Consider the following 13,411-nt stretch of genomic DNA (forward strand, 5'->3'; position numbering starts at 1 on the left):
CGCCACCAAGGAGGCCCCCCTTTTTTTAAGATTGATTTATGCATACAAGAACTGGGCGTGTAAGCGCGGGTGTGAGAGGACTCACTAGAGAAAGTAGGGAGCAGAACAGGCATATCTACTGAAATACACTGCCGAGGGGAGCAGTGGGGCGAGACAAGAGAGGTCTGCTGTGCCATGTGGGTTTTAGAAAAGAAAGATAACTTAAAATAAGCCTGAAATCATACTGTATCACTGCACTTGCTCCCACCCTTTTCTTGCAGGTGGTGTTTCCAGTTTCCCTCAGTTTCTAATGTTTTTTTCTATATCCTTGTTTACCATACAGAGTATTTCTGCTGTATGCTTGTGAAACTGTTTTCCATTGAATCTCTTGTGATCTCTTAAGATATCTCCCTGGCCAGTCAGGGCATTGAAATGGGTGGCTGCAGAGACTGGCAACAGCTTGATAGCACTGTCTTAACCCCTGCGCCACCAAGGAGGCCCTGATGGATATTTAGACTGTTCCCTGTCATTTGCTGTTCTCAACACATCTATAAGAAATAACTTCATTATTAGGCCTCCCTGGTGGTACAAGGGGTTGAGTGTCAGCACTATGAAGCTATCCACAGCCACTGCAGCACAAGTTCAATCCCCAGCCAGGGAGGTGACCCACATGGCACAGTAGACCTCTCCTATCTCACCTGTTGTTCCCCTCAGTAGTGTATTTCAGTAGATCCGCTGTTTTGCTCCCCACCCTGTCTCTGGTGAATCCTTTCACCTCTGCCTGCACCCTAGCTTGTTTGCATAAATAAATAAATCTTAAAAAAAAAAAGAAATACCTTTATCAGGTCTCATGTGCAGAAGTACATCTGTGGGATAAATCCCAAGAAGCAAAGTTGAAGGGTCAGAGTATATAGGCATTTGTAATTTTGATACCAGATATACTTTTATACCTTTTTCTCTAGAAATACATAATAAAAAGTGGGTTACCTGTTAAAGAATTAGGAAGAAAGCAGCACAAATTTATTCATCAATTTACAGTTCATTTTCACTAAAAATACATTAAAAATAAATTTATTATGCATTCACCACATGCCAGATGTTTTCAGGTACTTGGAATATACATACATACATATATAATAAACTCAAATATCTGCCTTTGTGGAGCACACATTTAAATACTACAGTTTTGAACTCTATGTTACTTCATAAGAAATCAGTTAAATGTCAATATCCTGAAAATTATTTGTTGAGATATCCTGAGCACAGGCGCCAGACATATGCTACCAGTGTTATTTAAAAACTAACTAGAGGCAATGTTGCATATGATTTCATAGCTTTCCATCAGGTCCTTTTAAAACAACACACTTGGGAGAGAGCTCTTTTTATCTGACTCCATCTGCTGTTGGTAGTGATCAGCATACTGTGGGCATTGTGGTATCATCTGAGATTAGGTTGTGAAACAGGAAGTGGAGTTACAGGCAGATCAGCAAGTATATGCAAACTGCTTTGCTCTATCTCTTGCTGAAACCAAGAGTGCCCAATTCAGGTTTGGGGAGTGGGGAAGATATGGTCATCAGCACATTCCCATCAGGGCAGCTTCCTTTTTGCAGTATGTCCCTGCATTGGTTCAAGGAAGAGATCGCAAGAGAGTCAATGGAAAACATTTTCATAAGCATACAGCAGAAATACTCTGTATGGCGAGCAAGGGTATAGAAAAGAACATTAGAGACTGAGGGAAACAGGAAACACCACGTGCAAGAAAAGGGTGGGAGCAAGTACAGTGATACAGTATGATTTCAGGCTTATTTTAAGTTATCTTTCTTTTCTAAAAGAATATCTTAAAACTATAGCCTTTCCTTATTATGTTTGATTTACGAAAAGGTGGCAATACCTTGCCAGTATCCCAGTGAGTTCTTTGTAACCTTTAAATAACAATTGGGAGCTAAGTTTGTGATAATGACAATGGTGTTTCTTTAAGTGTGAGGTGAAGCACAGAAGTGAGCCAGTTTCAAAGAGCGGCTCCTGAATCACATCCTGGATTTTGTTTTCATCTTCTAGTGTCATTAAAATTCCATCGCCGCACCATAATAGCCACACTCAACAGCTGGATGCGGAGTGGGTGATTTCTGAAGTTCTAACACCAGTAATTTTTCTCACAGCCATTTCATTTTAGAGCTATGTCGTGGAAACAAGAACCTTCTGAGTTTAGTCAAAACCCTCCTTTGATGGCTGGGCTCGAGAAGCGTGAAGTAACAACAGAAGAAACTCGGTCTCTTTCCAGATTTCCAGCCCAGCAAAACTCCTGCCATAGGGTCACCATGAAAAACGTGTAATGCCTCTGCCTCCTGGCTTCTACGCTGACATGCTATAAACGAGGGCAAACTGGGATGACTTTGGACAATGACACCATGGCACCCACGGGGCTTGCACGCAGCAGGCTCTATGGGTGCCTGAGTGCTGAACGAATTCGTGCTGCCTGCCCGCGGGCTGCGGGTCCCGGGTCCCCAGAGTGTCCAGTCCTGCGTGTACAGAGCTTGCTTGTCCACTCTCTTGCCCTGGTGACCCCGGCGAAGGACAGTTCCTCACGGACCCGATAATGCACTGAACACGTCCAGAGTTCCATCTCGTCGCGCGTGGCACTTTCTGAGTCTCGCAGCGCAATTTCCGGCCCAGCAAAGGGCTGTCTACAGCCGGCAGCGGCTCCCAGCAGGCCCGAGGGCCCAGGAAGGGAGCGGGGGCGCCCACCACCCGCCCCGTCTCCCTGTACCCCAGTCCCGCCACCCCAGTGATCTGACCGCTCGGCCTTCGCCCTTCGCTGGTTCGCGCCACCAGCGTGTTGGGACGTACCCCACTTCATTTTCCCAGCCTGTTTACACACCCCAGGTCAGCAGCCCCCGAGGTAGCCGGGCCCCGCGCCCCTCCCCGCCCCCTCCCCGGGAGCCGCCTCGGCGCCCTCCCGGGCAGTCACGTGAGCCGCCCGGCCCGCCCCGTCGGTCACGTGAGCCGCCCGGCCCGGCCGCCCCGCCCCGCCCCCGCGCCGGCGCGCTCCGACGTGCCCTGGCACTTCACCTCCCCGGAGACCAGCCTGCGGGGACGGCGCTGCGGCCGTCGCCGTGGAGCGCCCTCCACACTCGCCTCTGCGTCCCGCGCCGCGGCGCCCGCTGGGCAGGGAGCCGGTCCCCTCGAGGCCCGGGCCCTCGGTAAGGTGGCGGGCGCGGGCTGCGCGGACCGAGGGCACGCCGTGCAGGCACCGCACAAAGGCGCTCCGGGGCCGGGGCTGTGCCCGCCGAGGGCGGCGGAGTTGGGGGGAGGCGTGTGCCGGGGGTGCAGAGGTGTGCGGCGAGGTGAGGCCGGGAGCGCGGCCCCGGGCTCCGGCTTGGAGCGCGGAGGTGCACCCCGGGAGTGGGGCGGCTGCTAGCCCTGCGCCCACGGGGGCCGGAGGGTTTAAATGACTCCAAGTCGTGGTTTCTCAGTCCCCCGGGCTTTCTGACTTCCTGTGTGAGGGCAGTGCCCGCCCCGCCCCCAGGAAGGAGGGTGTTGGGATGTGTGTGTGTGTGTGTGTGTGTGTGTGAGTGTGTGTGTAAAGCAGGTTGGTGTCTCCCTCCTTCCTTACCTCCCGCCTTCCGTGTGCCCCACTCCTCTGCTGCTGTGGGGTGCAGAAACCTCCGCCCATCCAGGGAGCCCACCTGAGGCCTCCCCTGGAGAACTGTCCAGTTTAAAAGTGGGCACTTCTCTGAGGTCTTAGAGCTGCCCCGCCCCTGCTGCATGCAATTTGCTACTTTCTTGCTTTTCTGGGAGGAATTTCCTCAAAGTTCTTGAATTAAAAACCCTCGTCCCTGGCGTGTCGCCCCCCCCCTTCCATCTCGGGATTGTTGAATGTTTTCTTAGAATGCCTGTCCTTTTCTATGTTGAGTCGTAAATCACCGCAGACCCTCTGAGAAGAAATGGCCACAGGGGCATCAGTGGAGAAAAAGGCACGGCCTTCACTTTTAGAGGCATGTGATGTTTTCTTTTTGGCTGCAGCAGCAATTTCAAAAACATTTGTAAAGGCGAAGAAATCAAGATGTTCAAAGGATACCTTTGTGAAAGTTCTAATGGAAGTGACGTGTTTGTTACAGGTGAAGTCTGTTAACACTGCACGATTAGTATGCTTAATTGGGACACATGGAAATGGACTTTATTGACCATTTATGCACGTATTCTAAGGGGAGGTAATGTAGAGGAGAGGAAGGGACATTGAATGAGGAATCACTAGAGTTCTGATTTTGGTTCTGCTGTTCACTTCAAAAGGTGAGACCTTGAAAGACTCTGAATGTTACCATGAAAGGTTGTTAAGAAGTTTTTTGCCCTTAGCCACGCCTCTTTCATATTTAAAAGTTGGGAAACGATGGCCTAGAGATGCATTTAGTTCTTCACATCCAGTGTTCCTTACCTGATCTGTAGGAGGCTGCATTACAAAATGGGTCATCTCGCTGTATCTTTTCTGGTTTGAATAGACAGTTTGACTGCTGGTGTCACTGTGCCAGTGTTTTTATCTCTTTAAAATAAAAAAATAATACATTGGAAACATTTTAGGGCAGGGATTTTGAAGCCCAGAGCAGTGCCTAAGCACAGGCTCTGAAGACTTGACCCGGAGCCATGCAACCTGAAAAGCCATACAAGCTGGGCACTTTCGTGTGACCCTGTTTACACATGTAGTTCTGCTGTGGATAGTGTAACGTAACATTATTTTGTGTTGTGTGTGTGTGTGTGTGTGTGTGTGTGTGTGAGAGAGAGAGAGAGAGAGAGAGAGAGAGAGAGAGAGAGAAGTGTATGCCTCAGTACTTGTTGATAGATTTCTGTTTGTACATTATCAACCATAAAAGTTGGAGAACCTGCTAATGGACTCAATATAATGCCATCTATATAGGTTAATATATAGTCAATATTGTTTCTTTAGATTTTTTTATAACTTACTATACCAGTTGTTGTGAACTGTAGTGAAAATATGTAAATGCTGTAGAAAAACAGCACATTTGTAGTTAATCATTTGGCCTTTCTTTATTAAAAAGAAAGTGTCTTAGTCCTTTTTTTTTTTTTTTGAGTAGGTCTAGAGAAAGTGGGCTTTAGGAATTTAAGTACTTAAGTTATGCAGTTGACCTTTCTGAGAATAATAAAGGCAATACAGTTTCTAAATTGATGAAAATAAAAGTGAGTTTGGTGGTGTGTAAACTTATTAAATGTATTTAATAATTATTTGAGAAATTTGGTGTTAGGAAAAAGGTTAAAGTGACTGTACCTAAAATGGGCTGTTTTATAATAAATAGTGGAAGAGAAAAGTGAAAGTAAAATTTCTCTTTTATATTGAATGATTTTTTTTATGATTGCAAATATGAACTATTTTTAAGAATGAATCAGATGCGAAAAGGTATAGTGGTGTCACATAGCATCCTTGTTCTTCATGCTGTTCATGTCATCCTCTTTTGAGGAACTCACTGGGTTACTGTCTTTTTAGTTTTTCTCTCTTTCTCTCTTTCTAGCACTGGGTACAGCCAGAAGCGCGGGAGGGGGAGAGAATTCACCAGAGCCAGAGCGGGGAGCAGAGCAGGCAGAAGGACCGAAGTACACTGCTGAGGGGAGCAGCGGGCGGCAGGAGAGGTCTGCGCGCCATGTGGGACCCTCCTCCAGTGGCCGGGGAGCAGCCGGGGATCGAACCGGCGCTGCAGAGGCTGCGGGCAGCTTCGCAACCCAGCACTCAACCACTGTGCCACTGGGGAGGCCCTGTCTTTTTAGTTTTTCTTTTCTTTAGTTGTTAACTGGTCTAATTGTGCTACACCCTCACTTGTAGAAGGCTTTGCTGTGGTTCAGCCATTTTCCTGCTACTTTCTTTTTTTTAAAGATTTATTTATGCATATGAGAACTGGGGTACAGGCCAGAGGTGCTGGGGATTAGGGGATTCACCAGAAACAGAGTGGGGAACAGAACAGACTGACTGACTGAAATACACTGCTGAGGGGAGCAGCGGGCGAAACAGGAGAGGTCTGCTGCGCCATGTGGGTAGCTCCCTGGCTGGGGTCGAACTCCTGCTGTAGTGGCTGGTGATAGCTTCATAGTGCTGACACTTAACCCCTTGTGTCACCGGGGAGGCCCCTTTTCCTGTTACTTTTATTGACTTTAATGACTTAGTAAATATCCTGCAGTTTCAGTTGATTAGCTTATTTGAACTGAACTGCCGAATGCTGACATCTCTAAGCTCTCCTCCCTTGTTGATTATCTACTGTCTTAAGTTTTAATGTGTATAGCAATCACCTGAATATCCAGCAAGCCTCCAGGTGATACCAACGCTGCTCTTCTGCCCAGACTGCAGACTACTGCTGTCCTATAGAAATATAATGGCAGTCACGTGTAATTTTAGTTTTTAGTACTCATGATAAAAAAAATGGAAAAAAAACTCAAGTGAAAGAAGTAATTTATTTTATCATATAATCAATATTAAATTTTTAATGAGATATTTTATTTTTTTTTCAGATTAAGTCTTTACACTTACAGCACAGCTCCATTTAGATCAGCCATGTTTCATGGCTTAATAGCCATGCTTAATAGCTGTTTTTGGCTAGTGGCTGGTAGTTGAACAGTACAGTTCTGGAGTCTGGAATCTAGACCAGTGCTTTTTTTGTAAGTGTATTTTCATTTAATCCCATCAGCAACTTTGGGAAATTGTTAGAAATGTATGTTTTGGGCACCCAGCTCATGCTTATTCATTAGGTTATCTGGAGTTTCATTAACTTGTGTTTTTAAAGCTGTAGGATATGACAAGAACATGTATATGTGATATTCTGGATGGGATCTCAGAACAGAAAAAGTTCATTAGGGAAAAACTAAGGAAATCTGAATAAGGTATGAATATTATTATGTATCAGTATTTTCACTGACTATGACAAATGTACCAGCCTGCTCTAAGATGTACCATCCTATTCTAAGATGTTAGTAGTAGGGGAAACTGTACAAAGTTATCTGGGAACTTTTTGTACTATTGTTGCAATAATTCTGTAAATCTATAACTCACCTAAAATATTTTTTTTAAAAAAAGATTTAAAAAAAGAACTGGGGTGTAGGCCAGAGGTGCAGGGGGTTGGAAGGTATGAGAGGATTCACCAGAGACAGAGTGGGGAGCAGAACAGGCCACTACTGAAATACACTGCTGAGGGGAGCAGCAGGTGAGACAGGAGAGGTCTGTTGTACCATATGTGGGTTACCTCCCTCACCAGGGATCACACTCAGGCCATATGTGGCTTACCTCCCTCGCCGGGGATCAAACTCAGGCCACGGCCGTGATAGTGCTGAGAGTAAAGTAAGTATTTTTAAAGTAACTTCAAGTAATTCCATTGTTCACTGAATTTCAGAATCAGTTATCTAGATCTTTAATAAGACCTAAGCTACTGGAGCTTGGGTGGATCATGCAGGATGGAGGCCTAGTACTAAGCCTGGCAGGACAATAATATTATTTTTATAAGAAGAGCTAAAATATAGAAAGCACTTAGCAGGTGCTACGCATTATAGCAAGTGCTTTACACATATTTACTCATTTAATTTCCCAGGATGTGGTATGTACTATTAATAAACTCCATTTAACAAATGGAAAAAACTAAGACTCACGGATTGACTTGTCTTAGGTCAGATTGCTAGCAAGAGGCAAAGACAGGAACTTTTGAGGGACTGATATCTGTTTGACCAGTTTATTTGTGATCATTTTTCTCTTTCACAATTTTGCTTCTTTGAGTGAGTTATGATTAGTTTGGATACTCTGTATCATCACATTTTTTCTGTTTCCTTCTTTCAAGGATGTTTTAAGGTTTGTATTGTTTTCTTTGTTTTACAGATAATCTAAAGTGCTCAGGGTCTGAGAACTGATAATTGGCAAATCCTAGCTTTGAATTTCTGGCCTCTGATCCTGTTTCTGTGCTATTTTCCTTTACCAAAGGAGAATTTAGGATACATTTTGAAGTTACAGTGAGATACTGAAAAGCTTGCTGAAAATTACCTGTATTTTGCTTTGTGTTAATTTAAAACATCAGTTTTATGAGGTGTAGTGTACATATTTTAAAATTTTAAAATGTACTAACACTCAGTAATAAAAAGAAGTGAACTATAGATACATATAACAATGTGGGTGAATCTTAAAAGCATTATTATAAGTGAAAAGTCCAGAAATAAAGCTACATTTTGTATGATTTGGGGTATTTTTTTTTTATTGCAACTTTGCTTCCTTTTTTAAAATCACAACTTTGTTTCCAAGTAAGCAATGACTAATGTGATGCTACCTACCTTTATAGTTCACTAAGTACTTTCCCACATTTTCCCCCATTCTCATAAGGACCTTTTGAGGTTTGTGTTGTTTCCAGGTTTACAGATGATGTACCACAATTTGTTTAGTGTTCACTGGTTGATAGGCCTTTTGTTGTTTCCAGTTTCTGGCTATTACAAATTAAAATTATTACAAATGTACATGTAAGGTATTTTCATGGACTTACGTTCTCATTTCTTTGGGTAAATAGCAAAACTTGCCAGATTATATGGTAAATGTATGTTTAATTTCATCAGAAACTTCTAGAATGTCTTACAAAGTGGCTGTACCATTTTGTATTCCCACCAGCAATGAATGAGAATTTCAGTTGATGTATTCTTAATATACAAAATGTGTGTGTGTGTGTGTACGTGCTTGTGTGTATTTGTGTGTGTCCATTTAAATAGGGGGAGTAGTGATATCTGGTGGTTTTAAAATGCAGTTTTATGGTTTTGTTTAACAGCTTTATGGAGGTATAACTGCTGTGTAATAAACTGCATGTTTTAAGTGAACAATATAATGAGTTTTGATGTGTATCAAGTTAATGAACATATCTCTAGCACCCCAAATTCCTTGAGCTTCTTTGTAAATCATTGTCCTTGTTCCCTGGTGACTATTAATCTGCGTTGTCACTATGGATTAATTTGTATTTTCTAGAATTTTATACAGATGGGTTCATATACTATGTAGTCATTTTTGTCAAAATTTTGTCAGCAAAATTTTGGAGATCCAGTTTCCTGTATCAGTAGTTCATTCATTTGTATTGCTGTGTGATAGCCCATTGTACAGATATACCACAATTAATTTAGTCATTCACCCACTGATGAATATTTGAGTGGTTTCCAATTCGTGGCTCTTATAAATAAAGTTGCTATATAGTTCATGTACAGGTCTTGTGTGGACATAGTTTTTCATTTCCTTTAGGTAAACATCTAAGAAATAGAATCTTTGGGTCATAGGGGAGAAATACATTTAAATTTTGGGTTTTTTTAAAGATTTATTTATGCATACAAGATCTGGGGTGCAGGTCAGAGGTGTGGGGTGGGGGTGTGTGTGTGAGAGAATTCACTGGAGACAGAGTGGGGAGCAGAACAGGTGGATCTACTGAAATGCACTGCTGAGGGAAGCAGTGGGTGAGACAGGAGAGGTCTGCTGCGCCATGTGGGTCACCTCCCTGGCCAGGGCTCAAACTCATTCTGCTGCAGTGCCTGCAGATAGCTTCATAGTGCTGAGACTTAACCCCTTGCGCCACCAGGGAGACCTCTAAATATTTTGAAGTTTTTAAGAACTTGCCAAACTTTCCCCAAGTGGTTGTATATCAATTTGTATCTGCCCAAGCAGTGTGTGAGAGTTGTAGTTGGAAGTTTTTAAAGTTTAAGCCATTTTAGTAGATGTATTGTGTCATTTATTATGGCCTTAATTTGCATTTCACTAATGACTAATGATGTTGGCATTTTTTTCAATGTCTTGTTTACCATTTGTAGATCTTTGGATAAGTGTGTATAATATCTGTTGTCCATATTTTTTTTTGGGTTATTTGTCTTACTGACTTTTATAGTTCTTTATATATTCTAGATATAAATTCTTTGTTGGAGATGAGTGTGTTCATGAAGTATATTGATCTTTAGCTATTTTTTTTCCCTTATAATAGCTTTGGTTTTGCTATGAGTATAATGCTGCTAGAATGAGTGAGGATTTTTCCCACTGTTTCAGTATACTTAAAGTGATTTGTGTAGAATTTGTATTGTTTCTTACATTTTTGGTAAAATTCACCAGGGAAACTATTTGGACCAGGTGTTTTCTTGTTGGAATGATTTTAAAGACAGATTCAGGGCCTCCCCGGTGGCGCAGCGGTTGAGCGCTGGGTTACGAAGCTGCCCGCGGCCTCTGCAGCGCCGGTTCGATCCCCGGCTGCTCCCCGGCCACCGGAGGAGGGTCCCACATGGCGCGCAGACCTCTCCTGCCGCCCGCTGCTCCCCTCAGCAGTGTACTTCGGTCCTTCTGCCTGCTCTGCTCCCCGCTCTGGCTCTGGTGAATTCTCTCACCCTCCCACGCTTCTGACTGTACCCAGTGCATGTATAAACAAAACAAAACAAACAAATAAATAAATAAATAAAAACATGCCTCTTTAAAAAAAAAAAAAAAAAAAAAAGACAGATTCAATTTATTTTTCAGACATTGAATTGTTGAGGTTACCTGTTTTTTCTTAAGCAAATTTGCATAGAAGAACTGGGGTATAGGCCAGAGATGCAGGGGATGAGAGCTTCACCTGAGACAGAATGGGGAGTAGAACTGAAATACACCACAAAGGGGAGCAGTTGATGAGACAAGAGCTGTCTGCTGTGCCATATGGGCTAGCTCCCTGGCTGGGGATTGATTCAGGATGTCTCAGTGGATCTTTGTGGTGTTAGTGCTGAGCCCCAAACCCCAGGTCACCACTGAGGCTCTGTAATAGTATTTTACCTTTTTTTTGATATCTATGGGATCTGTAGTTATGTCTCATTCCTGACATTGGTAATTTGTGTTTTGTTGATTTTGTTCCTGATAATTTTGGCTAAAGGGTTATCATTATTACTCATCTTAATGAGTAGCTTCTGGTATCGATTTCCTCTGTCATTTTTCTGTTTTCTCTTTTATTGATTTCTGCTCTGATCTATATCATGTTCTTTTTTTCTACTTTGGGTTTAATTTGTTCCTCTTTATATAGTTTGCTAGCGCACAATTTTGCATCATCCTTTTTTTCTTTCTAATATGGGCATTCAGTGCTATTGTTATAGGCCATGGCCCAAAAGGGGGGGTCCTTTACCCTCTTGGGAAAAAATTCACTGAAAGCTCTAGGTGTAATTGAATCAGGCAAGGTTTTACTAGAGACTCATATATGACAAACCAGTGCCAGAAAGGAGAAGTTAGCTTGGTTCCTCAAAGGGAGTTAGGGGGAGATATTTAAAGGGTAAGTCCATGAAGCAGAGGAGGAGAGCAGCAACCCCCACACAGACATGTGCAGATGGGTTATATTCTAACTGTGCATGCAGGTTCTCAGCCTTCTTTCTCCAGAAAGTTGTGAAATTATCATTAGTCAAGATCTAGTGCTTTTTTTTTGTCATGGCACCTCATGGCCAGTGTGATGGGCCAAATTATTTGGGCAGGACTTGCCAGTCCATAATTTAGTCCACCTATTCAAAAAGGATTTGAGGCAACTCATTCTTACCAGCTACCATGTCTTTTACCTAGACTGTTTCACTGTACATTTCCTCTAAACATTACTTCAGTTTGCAAATTTTGGAATGTCTTGTCTTCACTTTCATTTAGTTCAATTTTCTCATTGGATTTCTTGTTTGACCTCTGAGATGTGGAAGTATGCTGTTCAGATTTAAACAACACACTTGGAGTTCTGAAGATATCGTCTTCTTTATTTAAAATTTAATAAAGTAGTTATGTAGAAAACATTTTGTCTGATTTTAGTCCTTTTAAGTGTACTGAGATAGATTCATGATCCAGTATATAGTCCACAGAAAATATATGTTTATAGTAAACTACTGAAGTTGTACCACTTAGCATTCCCAGTGCACCATATGAGTGTTCCAGTTGTTGATATCTTTGTCAGCGCTTTGTATTGTTTTTGTCTTTTAAAAATAGCTTTATTAGGCCTTCCTGATGGTGCAAAAGGATAAGTGACAGCACTATGAAGCTATCGGCAGCCACTACAGCATGAGTTTGATCCCCGGCCAGGGAGCTAACTCACATGGTGCAGCAAACCTCTCCTGTCTCGCCCTCTGCTCCATTCAGCAGTGTATTTCAGTCAGTCTGCCTGTTCTGCTCCCCACTCTTTTTCTGGTGAATCCTTTCACTCCCTACACCTCTGGCCTGCACCCCAATTCTTGCATGCATACATAAATAAATCTTAAAGAAAAAAAGCAAAATAAAAACTTTTATTTGGTGTGTAGTGATTCTTATTTTGGTTTTAATTTATATTTTTGGAATATTAATGCTTGGTAAAATAGTTTAAATTTATAGATAAAAATGAAAAATCATGGAGTGCTTTCCTTTTTTTTCTAGTAGAGAACCCAAAGCTCTGAGGGTTTGGTTAGATTAGTAAGTCGTTCATTTGTCTGGGTGCTACATAAATACTAGTTTTCAGTTTTTTAAAAATTTGACTGTTTTCTTGCCTTTTAATAATTACTTTGAAAGAGGATCTATAAATGTGATGTTAGGATTTTAGCGACTTATGGTTTTTAGGTAGACAAATACAGGTTGACTTAAACTGTATTTTCTAGTGACTGCTTATTGTGGCAATATATACAATATAACATTTCATTTTATCCATATACCACATTTTGGTTAGCTAGTCATCCATCTCTATACACATTTGGTTTGCTTTCACCTTTTGACTATTGTGAGTAATGCTATGTGAACATGGGATACATATTATCTGTTTGAGTCCCTGATTTTAATTCTTTTGGATGTATACCCAGAAGTAGAATTGCTGGATCTTATGGTAATTTTATTTTTAATATTTTGAAAAACCACCACACTATTTTCCCCTGTGGCTGCAGCATTTTATTTTTCTACCATCAATGAACAAGAATTCCGGTAGTTGTTATTTCTGGGCTGTTATTGTTGGTTGTTTACAGTAGCCATCCAAATGGGTGTAAAGTTGTATCTCATTGTGGTTTTGATTTACATTTCCCATATGTTTAGCAATGTTAAATACCTTTTCGTGTGCTTATTGGCCTTTTGCATATCTTTGGAAAAATGTCTAGGAAAGTCATGTCTAGAATAACTTTTATCACAATGTCAGTTTGAAGTAGATTAGCATAATTTAAGCATTATAAAGTTTTTTTTTCTTTTTTAAAGTAAGTTACTAGTATCTCACTAGAACTTTGAAATGATGAGACTTTGATAATAGCTACACTTGTAGATATATTTGCCCATGATTTGTGGTTTGTATCTTTTCTTAGGGCATGAAATTTGGAAAATGTTTGAAAGTGATTGAATTAAGTGATTTTGAAGATTAAGAGGTTAATGTGTATAGCTTTGGAGGAATATATGAATTTGTTGGGGATGGGGGATGGTGCTTTAAAGCCTTGGGTAGCCAATGTAGTTATAAGG

The 13,411-nt window shown here is 41.8% G+C and overlaps 1 protein-coding gene across 5 annotated transcripts in view; it reads left to right on the plus strand.

The window, feature by feature from the left end:
* Window positions 1-3,119: 3,119 nt before the first annotated feature.
* The window catches only part of ARHGAP12 (Rho GTPase activating protein 12), a 106,649-nt gene continuing 96,357 nt past the window's right edge, over window positions 3,120-13,411 (plus strand). For 3 of the 5 annotated variants that reach the window (XM_037510483.2, XM_037510484.2, XM_037510485.2), the window contains exon 1: window positions 3,121-3,179. The gene's annotated coding sequence lies outside the window, so the exon portion shown is untranslated. Of the gene's footprint in view, window positions 3,180-3,685; window positions 4,098-13,411 lie in introns of those variants that run through there. The other 2 variants (XM_037510481.2, XM_054695030.1) reach the window with 2 other exon arrangements.

Source organism: Talpa occidentalis, unplaced genomic scaffold, assembly GCF_014898055.3.
Source record: "Talpa occidentalis isolate TD23 unplaced genomic scaffold, MPIMG_talOcc4v2.1 talOcc4.14, whole genome shotgun sequence".
NCBI classification, from domain to species: Eukaryota; Metazoa; Chordata; class Mammalia; order Eulipotyphla; family Talpidae; genus Talpa; species Talpa occidentalis.